At 41.8% G+C, this 18508-nt stretch overlaps 1 pseudogene; it reads right to left on the bottom strand.

Moving 5' to 3' along the window:
- Window positions 1-18081: 18081 nt before the first annotated feature.
- On the bottom strand, window positions 18082-18175 carry LOC115944573 (U6 spliceosomal RNA; annotated as a pseudogene).
- Between the last annotated feature and the right edge of the window lie 333 nt (window positions 18176-18508).

Raw genomic sequence — 18508 nt, 5'->3', positions numbered from 1 at the left:
CTTAGCCCGGGCCCTCCTGGAAGTGGACCCTTGCATGACTGTTGGAATGCAGGTGGATACTGGGGAGGCGATCCTAGCTAGCACAAGTAGGGAGCGGAGATATGAGATGGGACAGATATCCCAGCTTCTTCACCCAGAGGTGACATAGCTCTGAGAGTAAGTTCTATATAGTGTCCCAGAGGTGCAAAGCAGGATCGACCCTAAGTTGTCTGGGGCAGTGACATGCCCATGAACACCACCTATCCCCTCCTCCACCCATGATTAGTATTCTAGATATGATCTGATCAGCTCAAATTATCCTACACACTCCCTGCCTTTGTTAATACAGTCAAGGATTCTTGAGTTTGTTAAGCAGCTGAGTCGTACCCCTAAATCCTTTTACGTTTGTCCCTGATTGAAACCCACGGACTTACTCACTGGTAGCCAATGCTCTGCCACATCATATGGGAGCATTTATATGTTATTTGATGAATTGGGGGTATCTATATGCAGTACCCTGTGAGTACTGCCTTTCTGTCTATTTGATTGGCATGGATGCAGGACTCCAACCTGCTGAGGTCAATTTTTTTCAGGAGTTGCCCTGCTTCCAGACTACATCTTCCTCTCCCTCTGGCATGAGGCGGGCCTTCCCTGTCCTCATGTCTGTTCTTGTCCACTGACCCCTTTGTCAGTTCTCAGGACTCTACCCTGCCCTGGGTCAAATAGTTAACAGTGCGTGTTGTCCCCAACACTGTCTTGCATGTTAAAAAATGAAGTTACACAGCTGTCACAGATGGACCCCAGGAAAGCCATGCATCTGTCTTGCCTTCTAGTTAAAGAACTCAGGGCACTGCATTTTCTCTATTCATGCATATGACTAAATCTAGATTTTCCATGGAAAGTAATTAAATTAGTATGTGTTGCAAATTTGCCAATTTACTTACACCGTATTAGGAGGCGCACAGGAATTTTAGCTTCTTTATTTTTTATGACATCTTTGATCTTTTTTTCCTCCAAATCTTCTCAGCATGCCGGGAAGGAGAGGAGAAATTAAACTGGCATTTGCCGGTGTTTGGTATCATAGTGGTTTCCACATCAAGCAGCCATTCAGATGACTCTATCTTGTCCGGGAAAGTGCTTGGTCTTTCATGTTTTTCTCCTTCTTTCTGATTCTCTTTTTTGTGCTTGACCTCTCTGGGTGTGAGCAGAGGTGTGTGGAGCTGTGCCCTGGGCTGTGGACAATGCAGTCTTCCCTGTCTCGGAATTAGAGACTGTGCCTGCAGCTGCCTCCAGAATGGAAGATCTGGGCCACTGTCTTCTGGCTGCAGTCACCCTGTACAGAGCAACCTCTTCATCTTGATCCTGGGTCTCTGGTGGTCCACCAGCCTTTCCGCCATCTCCACATCCCCTCAGTGGGGCACATGGAGCCTCAAAACCTTCCAATTCTCCAAGAAGCCATGAAACATCAGCAGTGGCCTATCTTCCTCCAGCAAGGTTGGCCTCCCACTCCTTCCCATGCTGAACATACAGACCATGGTGATTTTCATAGTAGCATCTCCAGGCGATGGCCAGGGTTTCCCGACACTCCTGGATTTGCCCATACCTGTCTAGATGTCTCTATTGTTTCTCTTTTTGGAGGTTCTGTTGTAAGAAAGGGAAAATATGAGTACACACATCTGTCCCTTTGTAGATGAGACAATTAGTGTGCACCGAATATTCCAGTTCATGCTCTTGCAGTTAGTTTGCACCACGTGACTATTTGGGGCCAATTACCACCTCCAGGTGGAAATGGCTAAGACCAGGAATGTCTCCACCATCCCTGTCTTCTCATGCCATGACAACTCACCAGAAGCCACAGAATTAAGGATGGCAAAACTCCAAGTTGGAGGCAGGATGCCTGTCCCGTATCCAACTTTAAAAGAACAAGAAACAAACATTTGCTGTGACAAGTCCCTGCGACGTGGGAGTTTGTGCCTGCTGCCGAGATGATTGCTTTGCATTATACATTCTTTCCTTGACTGCAGAAGGTGGAAGGGGTAGATTTCCCACTTTATCTTCTTGTTAAGAAAGGACATTTCTGGGGCACCTGGGTGGCTCAGTTGGTTAAGCGTCTGTCTTCAGCTCAGGTCATGATCCTGGGGTCTGGGATCGAGCCCCGCATTGGGCTCCCGGCTTGGTGGGGAGTCTGCTTGTTCTTCTCCCTCTGTCCTCCCCCCCACTCATGCTTTCTTTCTCTATCTCCAATAAATAAATAAAAATCTTTTTTTTTTTAAAGATTTTATTTATTTGAGAGAGAGAGAATGAGAGACAGCATGAGAGAGAGGAGGGTCAGAGGGAGAAGCAGACTCCTTGCTGAGCAGGAAGCCCGATGTGGGACTCGATCCCGGGACTCCAGGATCATGACCTGAGCCGAAGGCAGTCGCTTAACCAACTGAGCCACCCAGGCGCCCCTAAATAAAAATCTTTAAAAAAAAAAAAAGAAAGGACATTTCCTACTCTGCATCCTCTTTTCTGGGTGAGCTTTGGAGGAGTGAATGCATTAAGCTTCATTACTGAGGCTTCCAGATGTAAGACTGAGCCTTACTGGGGCAGCTTGGTTGGATTTTGAACTAGGGGTTATCCCCATCACGTTTTCCTACGTACTTATGTATGTCTCATCACATATGCTTTCGTGTGGCTCAGTGAACCCACATGGGAGCTCTTCCAATTGTAAATGCTGGATGTCTCTTAGTGTCAACAAAGTCATCAAGGAACCAAAAGATGGTCACATCAAGTGCAAAACATGCATGAGATGTATCATTTGTTGAATCGTGTTCCCCCAAAAGATGCTCAACTCCTAAATCCCAGTACCTGTGAATGTCACCTTATTTGGAAATAGAGTCTTTGTAAATGCTCGGATTAATTGAGAGGAGGTCACTAGAGTGGGCTGTAATCCAGTACGACCGATGTCCTTTCTGAAAGGGGAACTTTAGACACAGAGACAGACATGCACAGGAGGAGGACGTGAAGATAGGGAGAACGCCATCTATAAGCCAAGGAACACTTGAGGCTACCAGGAGCAGGGAAGGAGGCATGGGACAGATTCTCCCCCATAGCCCTGAAGAGAAACCAGCCCTACTGACACCTTGATCTAGGACTTCCAGCCTCCAGAAGCGTGAAACAACAAATTCTGTTATTTATGCCACTCACCTTGTGGTATTTGATTACATCAGCCCTAGGAAACTGATACAAGATGATAACACACCAATTTCAGGGTGGTGGTTACTCCAGGGAGAGATGGAGAAAAGAAGTCGGTGGGTGGGAGGGAGGGAATGCTGCTGTATCTGTAATGCTTCCTCTCTTTAGGAAAAAGAGAGATCTGCACAAATATGGGAAAATATTCAATGTACTAGATCTGGGTGGTGGGTGAGGTGTACATGGGGTGTCATACCATTTCATGTATTTTTCTGTTTGTTTGCAAACAGCCAAAGCCCATGGTAATTGGGATAGCAATTGCCAGGCTGTGGTTTTCTGTCTTGCACAGCAGGCTCGGCCTGGCTGCTTCATTAACAGCACATTGCATGGCCCCTGCCTTTTACACATTTGCATCTTCTAGACCCTCTGCATATAGGCTAATTCATAATTTCACATTCATAACACCCATGCTCATTCATAATTTAACACTTAAAAAATGTGATTACACCTTTCAGCAGGAATATCAGCAACAGAAGCAGCAGTAGGAAGAAGAAACTGCCTAAGGCCACGCGGGGGGATCACTGCCCAGGATGCAGTAGCATCCTTTTATCTCCATTCAGCTTCCCTTGGAGGTGGCACAGGGACTGGAAGCTCACAGAGCCCAGGGGGAGTCCTGCAAGGTGGGCCAGGTTACCCAGAAGGAAGGGCCATTGTTCCAGGCTTGACGAAGAGTAAGGACTCAGTATGGCCATTATCCATAGCATCCCCTTTTAATGCAGAGCCCAGAATTGTGTAATAACCATTGCATTTTTAAAAATTTATTTGAGAGAGAGAGAGAAAGCATGAGCAGGGTGGAGGGGCAGAGGGAGAGGGAGAAGCAGACTCCCCGCTGAGCATGGAGCCCAACACAGGGCTCGATCCCAGGGTCCCGAGACCATGACCTGAGTTGAAGGCAGACACTTAACCAACGGAGCCACCCAAGTGCCCCATAACTATTGCATTTTTAAAAGTATTTCCATGACAGTGGAAAACTATCCTGGATACTTGTTGAAGTTTTTGGTTTTTGGTTTTATTTTTAAAAACACAAAATGTCCATGACAAGAATGCACTTTCTAAGGGTTTTGACCTTAGGAAAGAAAACTCTCTGGCTTTAGTTTCTCCATCTGTAGACTGGGGATAATGATAGGACTATCTCATAGGGTTACCAGATTTACATGAGTTAATTATTTATAAAATGTGTAGCACAGAGCTACATGAATCCTTGAAATTTTCCTAGATTTAAGAAGGGTGTTGCCACTTTGGGGCTCCTGGGTGGCTCATTTGGTTAAGCGTCTGCCTTTGGCTTGGGTCTCAATCGGCTCCTGGGATCCAGCCTGCTCAGCGGAGAGTCTGCTTCTTCCTCGGCCCCTCCCCTCTCCCCCCTGCTCCTGCTTTCTCTCTCGCTCTCTCATAAATAAATAAAATCTTTTTTTAAAAAAAGAAACCCCATGTTGCCACTTTGAAATTACTTTCTCCTTTTGTTAACTGTGAGTTGCAACAGCCCTGTTTTACAGATGGGAATTATTAAAACCACCACCAAAATCTATACATATATCAAATCATTATGCTATACAGGCAAAACTGTACAATATATACAATGTTATATATTAATCATTTATCAATTAAAAAATCACCACCACCCTTTTGACTTTATTTTTGGCTTTCAAATGATCATTTTTTAAAATTAAGTTTTTATTTTATTTTTTAAAAGATTTTATTTATTTATTTGAGAGAGAGAGAGTGCACGAGCCAGGGGAGGGGCAGAGAAGCAGACTCTCCGCTGAGCAGGGAGTGCAATTTGCGACTCTATCCCAGGACACTGGGATCACGACCAGAGCTGAAGGCAGACACTTAACTGACTGAGCCACTCAGGTGCCCTAAATTAAGTTTTTAATTTTAATTCCAGTATAGTTACTGAGTAATGCATAGAATTGCAGAATCACTTTTTCGTACAGCTGAAACTAACATAACACTATTTGATTTTTTTTTAAATAGGAAACTAAGTTTAGAGAGCTTGAGCATCTTGCTTTTGGTCACGTAAATAGCAAGTAGAAGAGCCAGGACTGGACTATAGGTTAGGGGCACAGCCCCCTGACAATCCATACATTATTGGAAATGAATTTTTAAAAAATCAACAATTTATGAAATCGTTTCCCCTGCCTTGTATTAGGATTTCAGAGATGACTTAATTTGTCATTTTGGAGATGGTTTACATTTCTTTCTTTATTTTTTCTTTTGGTTTACATTTATTTCTGATTAGCAATGGATTCCAAAACTTTATGGAGAAACATCTGACCCTTCGACTCTCCCGTCAAGTGGTTAATACTGTGTCACAGTGGGAAACCTGCAGTCATGCCTTTTCCTTACAGTGGCCATGTAACCACAATGAAGAGATTCACCACCCCTCCATTGTCTGCACTTTGGGTGTCTCTTGAGTAATGCATTTGAGTCCAGACTTAGGAGCTGCAGACATTAAGAATCCCGACCTTGCTTTTTCAACTTGGAATAAGTCCTAGTGAGAAGCTCACGCCTTCCTCCCGGTGAGTGTGATTCTGGCCCGCCTTGACCAACTTCCGCAGATACGCACAGTCTTTAACAAATGCCCAGATGTTCAAACAAAAGATAAGAAAACCCCCAGTTCAGCAGGAAGGGTCCAAGGCCACATACACTGTGGTGACTGTGCAGCTCAGCTGTGTCCTCACTGCCATGGGTGTGAGCAGGGGACAAATACAAATAACAGCTCATCTCAGGAGGGAGATGAACACGGTCATTTGTGTATCTTGGTTTTCCCTCTGTCTTCTCATTAACTAAACACTCAAGGCCTCTTCGGCACTGCTGTGTTCTGTGCGTGTTGATGCTGGCCTGGTGGGAGGTGGGGGAGGGGAGAGGGGGGCCTGAGCTCGCCAACCTCCAATGTCAGACGTCACCTTCCCAGAGCATAACTTGTAAAATTTCCCAAAGAGATGTGGTTCAGGGTGCCCTTTGGTTCTAGGCATGAGCTCACTGTCTTGCAGGAGCTGTAAATTATGTTGTGCTGCAGAGAAATCATAGGAGTTTTGAATGGTAGGCTCATAAAGTTATGATTTATAATTAAATTAGACCTCAGGAAAATGTCCCGAGTTATATCTGTTTGGCTTTCTCCCGCTTTTTTGAAGGTCCCACAAACAGACCGAATGGAAATTTCACTTAAGAAATTGTTGTCATAAAATTTTATGGGACCATCTCAGTGGTTAGGGGACTGTTAAACATCCCTGCAGGGGGAAAAATAAACACAATTAGACACAGACTAGCTGCTCTGTTTGGAGGGTGAAAACCAAAGTCACAGTGGAAATGCCACGTCCATAGAAGCATAGCATCCAGCCTCGGCTGGATTTTCTGATGCAAGATTATCGTAAAAATTCTGTCAGTTTCTAACTTTCTATTTTGTTTTACATTGCTCCTCCTTTTCCTCACTTCTTTTTTTTTTTTAACAGACTTTATTTTTTAGAGCATTTTAAGATTCACAGCTGTATCGAGCACAAAGTGCAGAGATTTCTCATAGACCCTTGCCCCCTCCCCAAAGTCTCCCCCACTACCAACATCCCCCAGCAGAGCGGTATGCTTGTTACTAATGATAAGCCTACATTGACACATCATAATTATCTAGAGTTCATCGTTTGCATTAGGGTTCACTCTTGGTGGCGTATATTCCCTGGATTTTGACAAATAAATGATAGGCATCCTCCACTATAGGATCATACAGAATAGTTTCACTGCCCTAAAAACCTCTGTTTTCTGCCTATCCATCCCTCTGTCCCCCCCACCCCATCCCCATTGACCCCTGGCAACCACCGATCTTTTCACAGTCTCCATAGTTCTCTTTTCCCAGAATGTCATTCCCATTGGAATCCTATGGTATGTAGCCCTTCCCAATTGGCTTCTTTCACTTAGTGATATGGATATAAGGTTCCTTCATGTCTTTTCATGGCTTGATAGCTCATTTCTTTTTCGTGCTGAATAATAGTTCATTGTGTGGATGAACCACAGTTTCTCTACTCATACGCCTATTGAAGAACATCTTGGTTGCTTCTAAGTTTTGGCAATTGTGAGTAAAGCTGCCATACACATTCCTGTGTAGGTTTCTATGTGGACATAAAATTCCACCTCCTTTGGGTAGATACCAGAGGGAGTGATGGCTGGATCATCTTGTAAGAGTATGTTTTAGTTTTGTAAGAAACTGTCAAAGTGTGTTCCAAAGGGGTACACCATTTTGCATTCCCGCCAGCACTGAATGAGAGTTCCTATTGCTTCATATCCTCCCCAGCACTTGGTGTTGTCTGCGTTGGGGATTTTGGCCATTCTAGTGAATGTGCAGTGGTGTCTCATTGTGGTTTTAATTTGCATTTCTCTGTTAATTAAATATGATGTTGAGCATCTTGAGCATACATTGAACATATGACATATGATGCTGAACATCTTTGCAAATGCTTATTTGCCATCTCTGTATCCTTTGGGGAGGTGTCTGTTAGGGTCTGTGACCCATTTTTTAGTTGGGTTATTGTTTTCTTGAGTTTTAAGAGTTCTTTGTATATTTTGGTTAATAGTCCTGTATCACATGGGCCTTTTGCAAGTATTTCCTCTCAGTGTGTGGCTCATCCTTTCATTCTATTGACAGTGTTTTTCACAGAGCAGAAATTTTAAAATTTAATTACATTCAGGTTATCAGGTCTTTCTTTCACAGATCGTGCTTATGGTGTTGAATCTAAAGAGTCACCACCAAACCTCAAGTTCATCCAGATTTTCTCCTATGTTATGTTTTGGGAGATTTACAGCTTTGCATTTTACACTTAGGTCTGTGATCCATTTTGAGCTAGTTTTTGTGGAAAAGTGGAAGATTTATGTCTAGATTCTTTTAGTTGCTGTTTTTAGTTTGTTTGCTTGTGGCTTATAGTTGTTCCAGCACCATATGTTGAAAAAAACTTTTTTTCTCCATTGTATTGCCTTTATTTCTTTGTCAAAGATTAATTGCCTATATTTATGTGAGTCAATTATCTAGGCTCCTTACTCCATTCCATTGATCTATTTATCTACTCATTCACAAATACCACACTATCTTGTTTACTGTAACATTATATTAAGTCTTGAAGGCAAGTAGTATCAGTTCTTCAACTTTGTTCTTCTTCTTCAATATTGTGTTGACTATACAAGGTTTTTTGCCTCTTTATATAAACTTTAAAATCAGTTTGTTGATATCCACAAAATAACTTGCTGGAAGTTTGATGGGGATGATGCTGAACCTATAGATCAAGATAGGAAGAACTGGCATCTTGACAATATTGAGTCTTCTTATCTATGAACATGGAATATCTCTCTGTTCATTTAGTTCTTCTATGATTTCTTTCATCAGTGTTTTTGCATGTCAATTTCCACTTGTTCATTGTTGGTATATAGGAAAGCTTTGATTTTTATACATTAATCTGTGTCCAGCAACTTTGCTATAATCACTTCTTAGTTTCAGGAGTTTTACTTGTTGATTCTTTTGGATTTTCTACATAGATAACCATGCCATCTGCACAGACATTATTTCTCCCTTCCCAATCTGTGCACATTTTATTTCCTTTTCTTGTCTGATTGCATTAGCTAGAATTTCAGTATGTTGTTGAAAAGGAGTAGTGAGATGGGGTATCCTTGTCTTGTTCCTGATCTTAGTGGGAAAGCGTCAAGCTTCTCAGCATTAAGTCATTAAGTATGGTGTTATTTGGAGGGTTTTTGTAGATATTCTTTATTGAGTTGAAGAAGTTCCTCTATATTCCTAGTGCACTGAGAGCTTAGTTTTTGTTTTTGTTTTTTAATCATAAATGACTGTGGATTTTGCAAATGCCCTTTTTGGCATTTATTGACATAATAATGTAACTTTTTTTTTTTAGCCTATCAATATGATGGATTACATTAATTGATTTCTGAATGTTGAACCAGTTTTGTTTTGAATACCTGGGATAAATCTCACTTGGTTTTATACATTGTTGGATGTGATTTGTTGAGGATTCTGGCATCTATATTCACGAGAGATATTTGTTTGTACTACTCTTTTCTTGCAATGTTTTTACCTGGTTTTGACATGAGGGCAAAGCTGACCTCATCAGGTTAAGTTAGGAAGTATTCCTTCTGCTTCTTTTCTAGAAAAAGTTATAAAGAATTGATGTAATTTCTTCCTTAATATTCTTTAAAAAATAATCCGGTTTTTTGCTTCTTCATTTTAAAATTATTTTTAATTTTTAATTACGGTAAAACACTTATGACATAAAACGTACCATCTTAACCATTTTTAGGTGTACAGTTCAGTAGTGTTAAGTATAGCCACATTGTTGTGCAACCAATCCCCAGAACGCTTTTCTTCTTGCAAAACTGAAACTCTGTATTCATTAAACAGTTCCCCATTTCTCTCTCCCCCTAGACCCTGGTGACCACATTTCTACTTTCTATTTCTCTGAGCTTGGTTATGGCAGATACCTAATATAAGTGGAGTCACATAACCTTAGTCCTCTTGTGACTGGCTTACTTCATATTTCAGTCAGCATATTGTCCTTAAGATCATCCATGTTGTAGCATGTATCAGAATTTCCTTCCTTTTTAAGGCTGAATAATATTCCATTGTATGGATATACCACATTGTGTTTGTCTATCTATCTGTCAGTGGTTATTTGGGTTCTTTCTCTTTGTACTAATAGGTACTTCCTTAAGCCTTGGGAGTTTGGGGTAGGGCTGCAACACATAGTTGCATAGATTGTTTTGTGCATGAGTTTGTCATCATTTGCAGTGATCCTGGGTTTGAATGAACTCAGAAAGCTCAATTGCCTTTGTTGTTTTTTTTTTGTGGTGCCTCCTTTTGAATCTCTTATAGCCCAATGTTCTAGGAGATAAAACATCCAAGGGGAATACAGCAAACAGAATTCATAGACTACAGCCACAAGCCACAAAGTCTCCACTTAATTTTCAGGTTAAGAACCTTTATTATGTAGTAAAGACAACACAGGTTCCAAAATGCAACTTATACCAAAAATCATAGAAACACAGACAAGGCATCCTTCTGCTTTATGCTCCTCAATTTGAATGCTCTTTCTGCCTTTTGTGCAAGTAGAATACACTGGTTTTTCCTTTGTCAAACATGGCTATCTTCCTCGAGAACACCTGTATTTGCCCAGAATGACTTTTTTCTGTTCTCTGTCTGATAGCCAAAGTCCTTTTTGTTTTCCTTGTGAAGCATGCAGTCAACCTAGGTAAGGAGTCCCACTTCTCACCAAATTTCTTTAAAATACTAATAATGGCAACTGACATATGGAGCCCCTTACTATATCTATCAAGAACCCTGTTAGGTGCTTTACATATATTACATCATTTAATCATAACAATGAGTTACTCTAGCTGTTATTATTATTCATGTTATATAGAGAAAAACCTGAGACTCAGTAATATTCTGTGACTTGCTCAAAGTCTGACAGCCAGGCAGGAGTGGAGCCGGGATTCCGTTCCAGGACGTATGACTCCTATACGTTTTTATCTGAGTTGCTACCTTAGAATACACTCTGTCTCATCTGAAAGGGAACTCAGCTCAAGTCTTCCTTCCTGATTTCAGCAATAACAAAATGTACACACAATTTAATATAGTTATTTTGGGGATGTTTGATTATATATCTATTTGGCTTTTGTTTTTATATCTTATTTAACTTTTTTATTCTGACTAGGCTTACCATTCACCATCTTTCTTTTCTTTTGTAAGAACACTTAACAAGGGGCACCTGGTGACTCAGATGGTTAAGCGTCTGCCTTCGGCTCAGGTCATGATCTCAGGGTCTTGGGATCGAGCCCCGCATCGGGCTCCCTGCTTGGCGGGGAGCCTGCTTCTCCCTCTCCCTCTACTGTTCCCCCTGCTTGTGCTCTCTCACCCTCTCTGTCAAATAAATAAATAAAATCTTAAAAAAAATAAAAAATAAAAAAAAAGAACACTTAACAAGAAATCTATTTCCTTAACAAACATTTAGGTGTACATTATTGTTGGCTATAAGTACAATATTGTAAAATAGATCTCTAGAGTGTATGAATCTTGCCTCATTGAAACTTTATGCTTGTTGATTAGTAATTCCCCATCTTCCCCCTGGCCCCAGCCCCTGGCAATCACCATTCCACTTCAGATTTTATGAATTTGACTATTTTCGATACCTCGAATCATGCAGTGGAATCATGCAGTATTTGTTGTTCTGGGGCTGGCTTATTTCACTTAGCATAATGTCCTCAAGGTTCATCAATGTTGTCACATATTGCAAATTTCCTTCTTTTTTAAGGCTGAATAAGATTCCGTTGTATGTATATTCCTTTCACTATCCATTCATTTGTTAATGGATATTTAAGTTGTTTCCACACTTGGCTTTTGTGAATACCGCTGCAATGGGCATAGGAGCGTTGATATCTCTTGAAATTCTGATTTCTTTTGGATAAATAGATTGCTGGATCACAGGGTAGTTCTATTTTTTAATTTTTTGAGGAACCTCCATGCTGATTTCCATAGTGACTGCACCACTTTGCTTTCTCACCAACAGGGTACAAAGGTTCCAATTTCTCCTCAACTTTGGGTTTTTAGGGGTTTTTTGTTGTTGTTGTTATTGAGTTATAGGGGTTTCTTATTTATTTGGGAAATTAGCTCTTTATCAGATTTATGGTTTGAAAATATTTTCTCCCATTCCTTAGGTTTCCTTTTCACTCTCTTTTGTTATTGTTTTTGTTCTTGTGCAGAAGCTTTTCAGTTTAATGTAGTCCCTCTTCTTTGTTTTTGTGTTTGTTGCCTGTGTTTTAGGGTTACCATCTTTCTAGTTTTCTACCATCATTAAGAAAAAATTTCAAAGCTAAGTGTATATAGTTAGGATACTTTCTGCTATTAACAGAGAAACTCTGACTGCTTAAGTAATACAGATATTTAGTTTATAACATAACAGTAAGTCCAGAGGGGAAGTGGACACCGAGATTGATTGATGTTAGGATTGGTTGATACCAAACTTACAATATCTTGAGATGCCGAGGGGCTGGCATCCTCGTTGTTGGCTTCCTCTCCAAGCTGGGAGCAAGATGGCTGAAGAAGTTCTAGGCATCATATGCACACACATGATGCCCTAAGAAGAGAGGTCTTATCTTCTTATGTCGCCTTGGGAGTGGGAAAGCTCTCCCCAGGCACATTGTAGCCAACTCTTCATTTTTTCTCATTGCCCAGAATTGGGTCATGTGCCCATTCTGAAACAGTCAAGGTTAGCCAATCATATTGATGTTAGGGAATCATGCTCAGTGATAACCATTTGAATATATAGTGTGTATGCAAATGTTTTGTAGGTTGCAGCATGTTATACAGATAACTGTAATTATCAAGTAAGATAGATAGCACATCTGCTTCTCCTCTTATAATAAAAAATTCATTTAACTAGAATTAAAATAATTTTATAGAGGTAGCCATGAGATACGAACCTCATAGGTAGAGACACATATATCAGGAGAATGGGGGTGAGTGGGAAGGGGCAGGGAAAAGCATGCTAGGAAAAGGGACCTGCACAAATAAGGCCAGATAATTGAGAAGGAACAGGATGCACCCCTGGGGGGAGGGACTGAGTTGTTCTGGATGAAGATGTGGCAAGAGGAGAGTTCGGAAGTGTAGATGTGGGTAGACCACTGAGGGCCATGAAAGACAGGTTCAAAGACTTGACCTCTGCATAATAACAACAACAAAAAGGATGTGTATGAAGATTTAAGGAAAACTATGTCAGCAAATAAGACTTGGTAGTCTATTCTACTGCATGATAAAATCCAATAATCCAAATCCTACTCTCTGTCTAACCAGTCACTGTGCTGCATCCTCTCTCCATAAGTCTCCAAGTCCCAATGGGTGAGAGTGGTAAAGGATTAGAAGGTATGACCTCACGTTCTTCCCTATACCTTTCTTTCTGTTCTGCTTTTTTTCTTCTCTTGGAGTTTCCCTTTGGCTGTTTTTTACTCAAAGGTGTTCTTGGCTTCTGTAGCTCTCAGTACACAGGAGGCAGGCAATGCCTGTTGAACAGAACTGAAGTCTTGGTTTTATCTCTCTCTTTTTTTAAGATTAGCATTCTTTCATTTTCAATCACTCTCTTCTCTGCCTAACCTTAAGAGGGCACCAGGGAAATTTATTCATCCAGCTAAGGGTTTTCAAGAACAAAGATGTTTCTGTTCCCTGTGCTCGGCACCTCAGCTATTTGATAAAAAGTCTCTGAAATATTAGTCCAGTTGGAGCAAAGGTCCTTAAAGTTGGATCCAGGGGCCCTGGGGGTCCCATAGACGGGCTTCAAGGGCTACATGAACTCTCTGACATCATATGGATTTGGTGTGGCAAGTGCATTTTTCTCAAAACTTGGCCAAATATATATGTATATATATATATACATATATATATATATGTATATATATAATATTTTAAAATACATGTATTAAAATTCTCTAGGTAGTAGTAACCTACCAAAAAAGGTTAAGAATCCCTGTAAGACTCAATCTGAAAAAAGGCTCAATGGTCACTATTTATAGCCTTTTTACTTGAGCCACTTAAACTAACTCAGTAGTGAGTAGGGGAAGGAAGACAAGGATTCAAAAATGGGACATTGAATGCTATGCTCATCAGGTTTGTTATTTCCCTTCCATCCATCTCCTGCCAAGACCTAGTTCCTAACCTTCTCTGTGCCCTGGGACCCTGAGCCCTAGGGATCTTACCTGGGCTTGCTCAAAGTGTGGCACCTGTCCCACTGTTGCCCACGGAAGGACAAGATAAAAGCAAGGTCAATGAACTTCTCTGTCCACTCCCTGCTTTGTGTTCAGGTTCTGGAAGTGATTGATAGAGTCTCTCCCTAACCACAGCTCCTCTGGGATGGCTCTTCCTCCATGGCTCCAGCTCTCCCAGTCTTGGGTACCCTCTACCCCTCTCCTGTTGCTTCTTTAGCCCTGGGGTGGGTGCCTGGGGTTGCAGCCCTGGGGTTGCGGCCTCGACGCCCCCCTTACTGGTTTCCTTCACCCTATTGACACCTCTGTAACTAGTCCTTCATTAAACTCTCTGTTATCCGAACCATTTGAGGTGAGTGTTTCCCACCAGGACCTTGAAGAATTCCCTCACTAGTTATTAACTCACAGACTGTTACATTTTGTTACGAGATGGGTCACTGAATATGAACCCCATGTTCCCGAATCCATAAGTCAACATTTAATGACACAAGTACAATGATGTGAAATCCCCAGACAATGACTGAGGTCTTCCTCTCCTGCAATTGTCATGTTGTCTCAGGGCCCTCTACTCTGGTTAGAGGCCTCATTCCCACATGGTAGAGGCAGACACATGCCAGCATAAAGAAGGCACTTCAATTTCTGCATGTTTATAAAAATTAGCCATAGAGACATGGTCTTGGAAGCTGGGGTTTCTTGTGGCAAGAGCTGGGCTTTTTAAGAGAGAGCTTCTTGAGCCCAAAAAGTCTCAGGATCTGGAAGACTTGGAGGATAGAGTTACTGCCATAAACCACAGTGCACAGTGATGTAAGAGAACTTTTCCAAACCCCAAGCAGATCCAGGGTAGCAGCAGGCAGTAGGGGAGAGGCGGGAAAGGACATGATTGGCAGTGGTGCTAGTCAGTTCCTGAAAAGGAACCACATACAAACCTTTGCCGAATCAAGCCCCAGAGGAGAACCAAGAGTCCTGGGAGAATTTTAGAGATCCTGCCCCTTACATTTCAGGTCAAGTCCATGATAGCCAGGAGCCTACTAGGGTTCCCTTTCTCTGAGCTTATGAAACAGACATGATGATGCAGCATGGCTTCTTTAGGAAGAGAGCACCCTATGTAAATTCCCTTCTCTGAGTCCCCCACGACCTCACCGTGGTGCAAGATGGGAATATGAGAGTTTCCTGCACTTCCTGGAGGGGCATGACAGAGGAGGTGGCAGGTCAGGAGATGGGACGGAATGAGGTTGGGATGAAGTAATGCAGAATGGACCTGGAGGCAGAGAGAGGTATAGACACTCACCAGTGGGTCTAGCTGGGGCCAGTTGCAAAGCTCAGATCAGGTGAGCCACGTCAGCATGGAATTCTAGATAGACTGAAACATCCGCTCCCACCAAAACCTGACACCAAATCACCACCAGGGATGGTGGAGGAAAATCCCAGCTGGATCAGGTGTGTATCCAAAAGAGATTATATACAATTTAGAACTGGTTGAGTTTATCTTGAACTGGAAAGTTCCCATTTTCTACCAGCATCAGAATGGGGCTTTGATAGCTCTGTGAAATTCAATTATAGAGAAATTAAGAGAGTTCTTTTATTTATTTATTTTTGCCTAAGTTTATCACTGTGACAGTCATACCTTCTACACACTATCCTCAATCTCTATGTGTGAAATTGGCACAGTGAATGCTCCTCCTTACCTCTTCTCAGGGCCAGTGGATCCTCAGGCCCCTAAACAGGTGAGTCAAGAAGGGACACTTGGGATAGAAACACTTCAAGCACGAGTTTGTGTGTGTGTACACACACATGCATGCATCCATAAGAAGTCTTCGATTTCAAGTCAAAGTATCATTTAAAAAAGGTATATTTTATATCAATTTTGTCCACCTTCACTTGGTGCAAATCATCAACATTTGATTGACGATTTAAAGACACAAATTCAGGGCACCTGGATGGCTCCGTCATTTAAGTGGCTGCCTTCAGCTCAGGTCATGATCCCAAGGTCCTGGGTTTGAGTCCCGCGTTGGGCTCCATGCTCTGTGAGGAGCCTGTTTCTCTCTCTGCCCCTCCCTCCTGCTCTGCTCTCTCTTGTTATCTCTCTTGCTCTCTCAAGTAAGTAAATAAAATCTTAAAAAAAAAATAAAGTCACGAATTTAAAAGTATGACCAAAAATGTTGCTTTCCTCATTCATATTTTTGGTTACTTTAAGTGAAATAGTATATTTTGAAACTGGGGGTAATAGTGGCCTTTTACTACTCCATGCTGTCAGATTATCCTTGAAATATTTCGTGCACTTCTCAGGCCACAGTGTGCAAGGGGGTTGCTGCCCAGCTGGACATCTTTCAGGAGAGGGCAAGATTGTAGTTTGTGAAGATTACTCGGGGCTGCGGATCATGCCATCTGAGGAGATGTTGAGAAAACCATGGTACATAAAGAATAACCAGAGGAAAGGAAGATTCAGAAGGACCTTAAGGGCAGTTTTCAAGTTCTGAAAGTCAACTGGTACTGCAATACAGGTTAGACTTTTATTACATTCCCAAATTATAAAAGTAAAACCCAAATTCAGTCTGGTGAATTGCATTCTGTAGGAGATGAGAGTAAACAGAACGTTGTCCTGGGATGCCGGTGAGGGGCGTCGAGCCTTGGTTGGGGGTCCTGTGGATCCTTTCATCCCTGCCATTCCATGATTTGATGAAATTTCCATGCTGGGTAAACTTAAACAGAACCATGACCACTTTTTTCCCCTTCTTTTACATTTTTTTTCCTAGCCTGTTAACAAAGATTTAATGACCTACTAATGCTTGAGGCACTCTTGAAAAACCACTGTCGGATTAGCGCTTGGCTTCCTAAAAATTAATCTTTTTTTTGGTTTGTTGCTTTTTTTCCCAAGTAAGGTGCACGGCTGTGTTTATCTCCCCATCCCTGTTTTGAGAACCGGGCCTGGGTGAGTAAGATTTGCTTGGTGTTGGGTCCCAACTGAAACATAACTCAGGTGAGGGTTGTGTGCTTTGCACTTAGAATGAAGCCTTCTCCTCCAGCTTCCCCAGCAACTGTGTTCTCCTCCCAAGGCTCACGGCTCCATCTTTGTTATGGGCGAGGCCCGGGGCAAGCTGCAGTGAGCTGTGTGGCCTCCAAGATTTCCCTTCCTGTCTGCTTGGATGTTGAGAGAGGCCTCAATCATAATAACCAGGAGGGGAAAATTTAGAGGGAGCCTGTGGTTCTAATTTGCTACAACAAATTATTCCTAAATCCAGTCCTCCGTGTGGGCACATTTCAGTGGTTCCCAAATGGAAAAAAAAGAAAGAAAGAAAGAAAGTGGAATTCTTATCTGGGTTTGTACAGTGGTATGTGACACATGAGTTCCAGTGTTTGTAACTTCTGCAAAGACAGAAACTCTAGCCTGGACTGTCTTCCCCCTCTTTCCCAAGCATCTCAATCCTGTTCATCTTTAAACACTCCTGAGGAGCTTACCCCCAACCCCCAGTCAGAGGAAATCTCATCTTCTGCAGATTTTCCACAGCATGTTGTGTACGTGCCTGTTTCGGATAAATTTCATCACAAGTTGCTTTTTGTACCATTGTCTTCTCCACAAGATTGGTTAGCTCTCAATGGCATGTTCGTCTTTACATTCGTCCCAGGGTACTTGCTGTGACAACTGTGAGTTGGCAGGTGGTGGGTTATTTGTGGAGGGAACAGATGAACAAATCCATCATAACTCTCTTGCTCATCATATTCTTCTCCTTGTTGGAGGGAAGCAAACCGTGGAGAGCAGCGCCTCCCCAACCCCCCGCCACCGGCCAGAGTTGGAGAAAACTTTAAAGAGAATAAATGAGTTAAGCAGAAGCTTAACCAACTGAGCTACCCAGGTGCCTCTTTGATGCTTCAGAATCATTGTCATGGAAGTGAATCTGGCTGTGATGAACCTCATTGTTAGTCTTCATTCTAGAAAGTTTGTTTCCCCACTCCAAGATGGCTCTTTCCAATAAAATTAAAGGTTTGAAAAGGCCCAAAACTGATTCTCTGGATTTATACTAGGAGCTCCTAGAGAGCCCAAACCATCTTGTTTATTATTCCCCCTGATGCACTTGGCCTCATCCCAGGCAATTGTAGGCCTTCAGTAAATATTTAATAAATTTCTGAAAAAGCACAAGAAGGTAAGAATTCATTTTAATGTATGTCATCCGTGTTCATCTTCTCTGCATCATTCCAGTTTTAGTAGATGTGCTGCTGAAGGGAGCACTCATTTTAATGTATATTTGACTCCATCTGATGCCAGTAACCCAAAATTTTGCTTCTTAGTCATTAGTGTAGGTTCAATCTAGAGGATCAAAGAAAGGAAACTAAAAAGTTGGCAAACATTTTGGTTACTAGTAGGTTAGAATTATGACAGTGGCATTAACAAAAAAATAAATGTACTAACAAAATTGCGGTTGGTTCTGTGGCCTTATGTAGACGTAGCTAAGTAGAATTGTTCTAGTGAATAATAGATGTGGGGTGATGGCCATCTACTGTTTAATGGTTTTCAAACTAATGTTTAAAGGGAAATGAGTGGTTTATACCAGAATCCAAATCA

Source organism: Leptonychotes weddellii, chromosome 15, assembly GCF_054177405.1.
Source record: "Leptonychotes weddellii isolate Sample4059 chromosome 15, ASM5417740v2, whole genome shotgun sequence".
NCBI classification, from domain to species: domain Eukaryota; kingdom Metazoa; phylum Chordata; class Mammalia; order Carnivora; family Phocidae; genus Leptonychotes; species Leptonychotes weddellii.
This window is presented reverse-complemented; position numbering and strand designations above follow the sequence as displayed.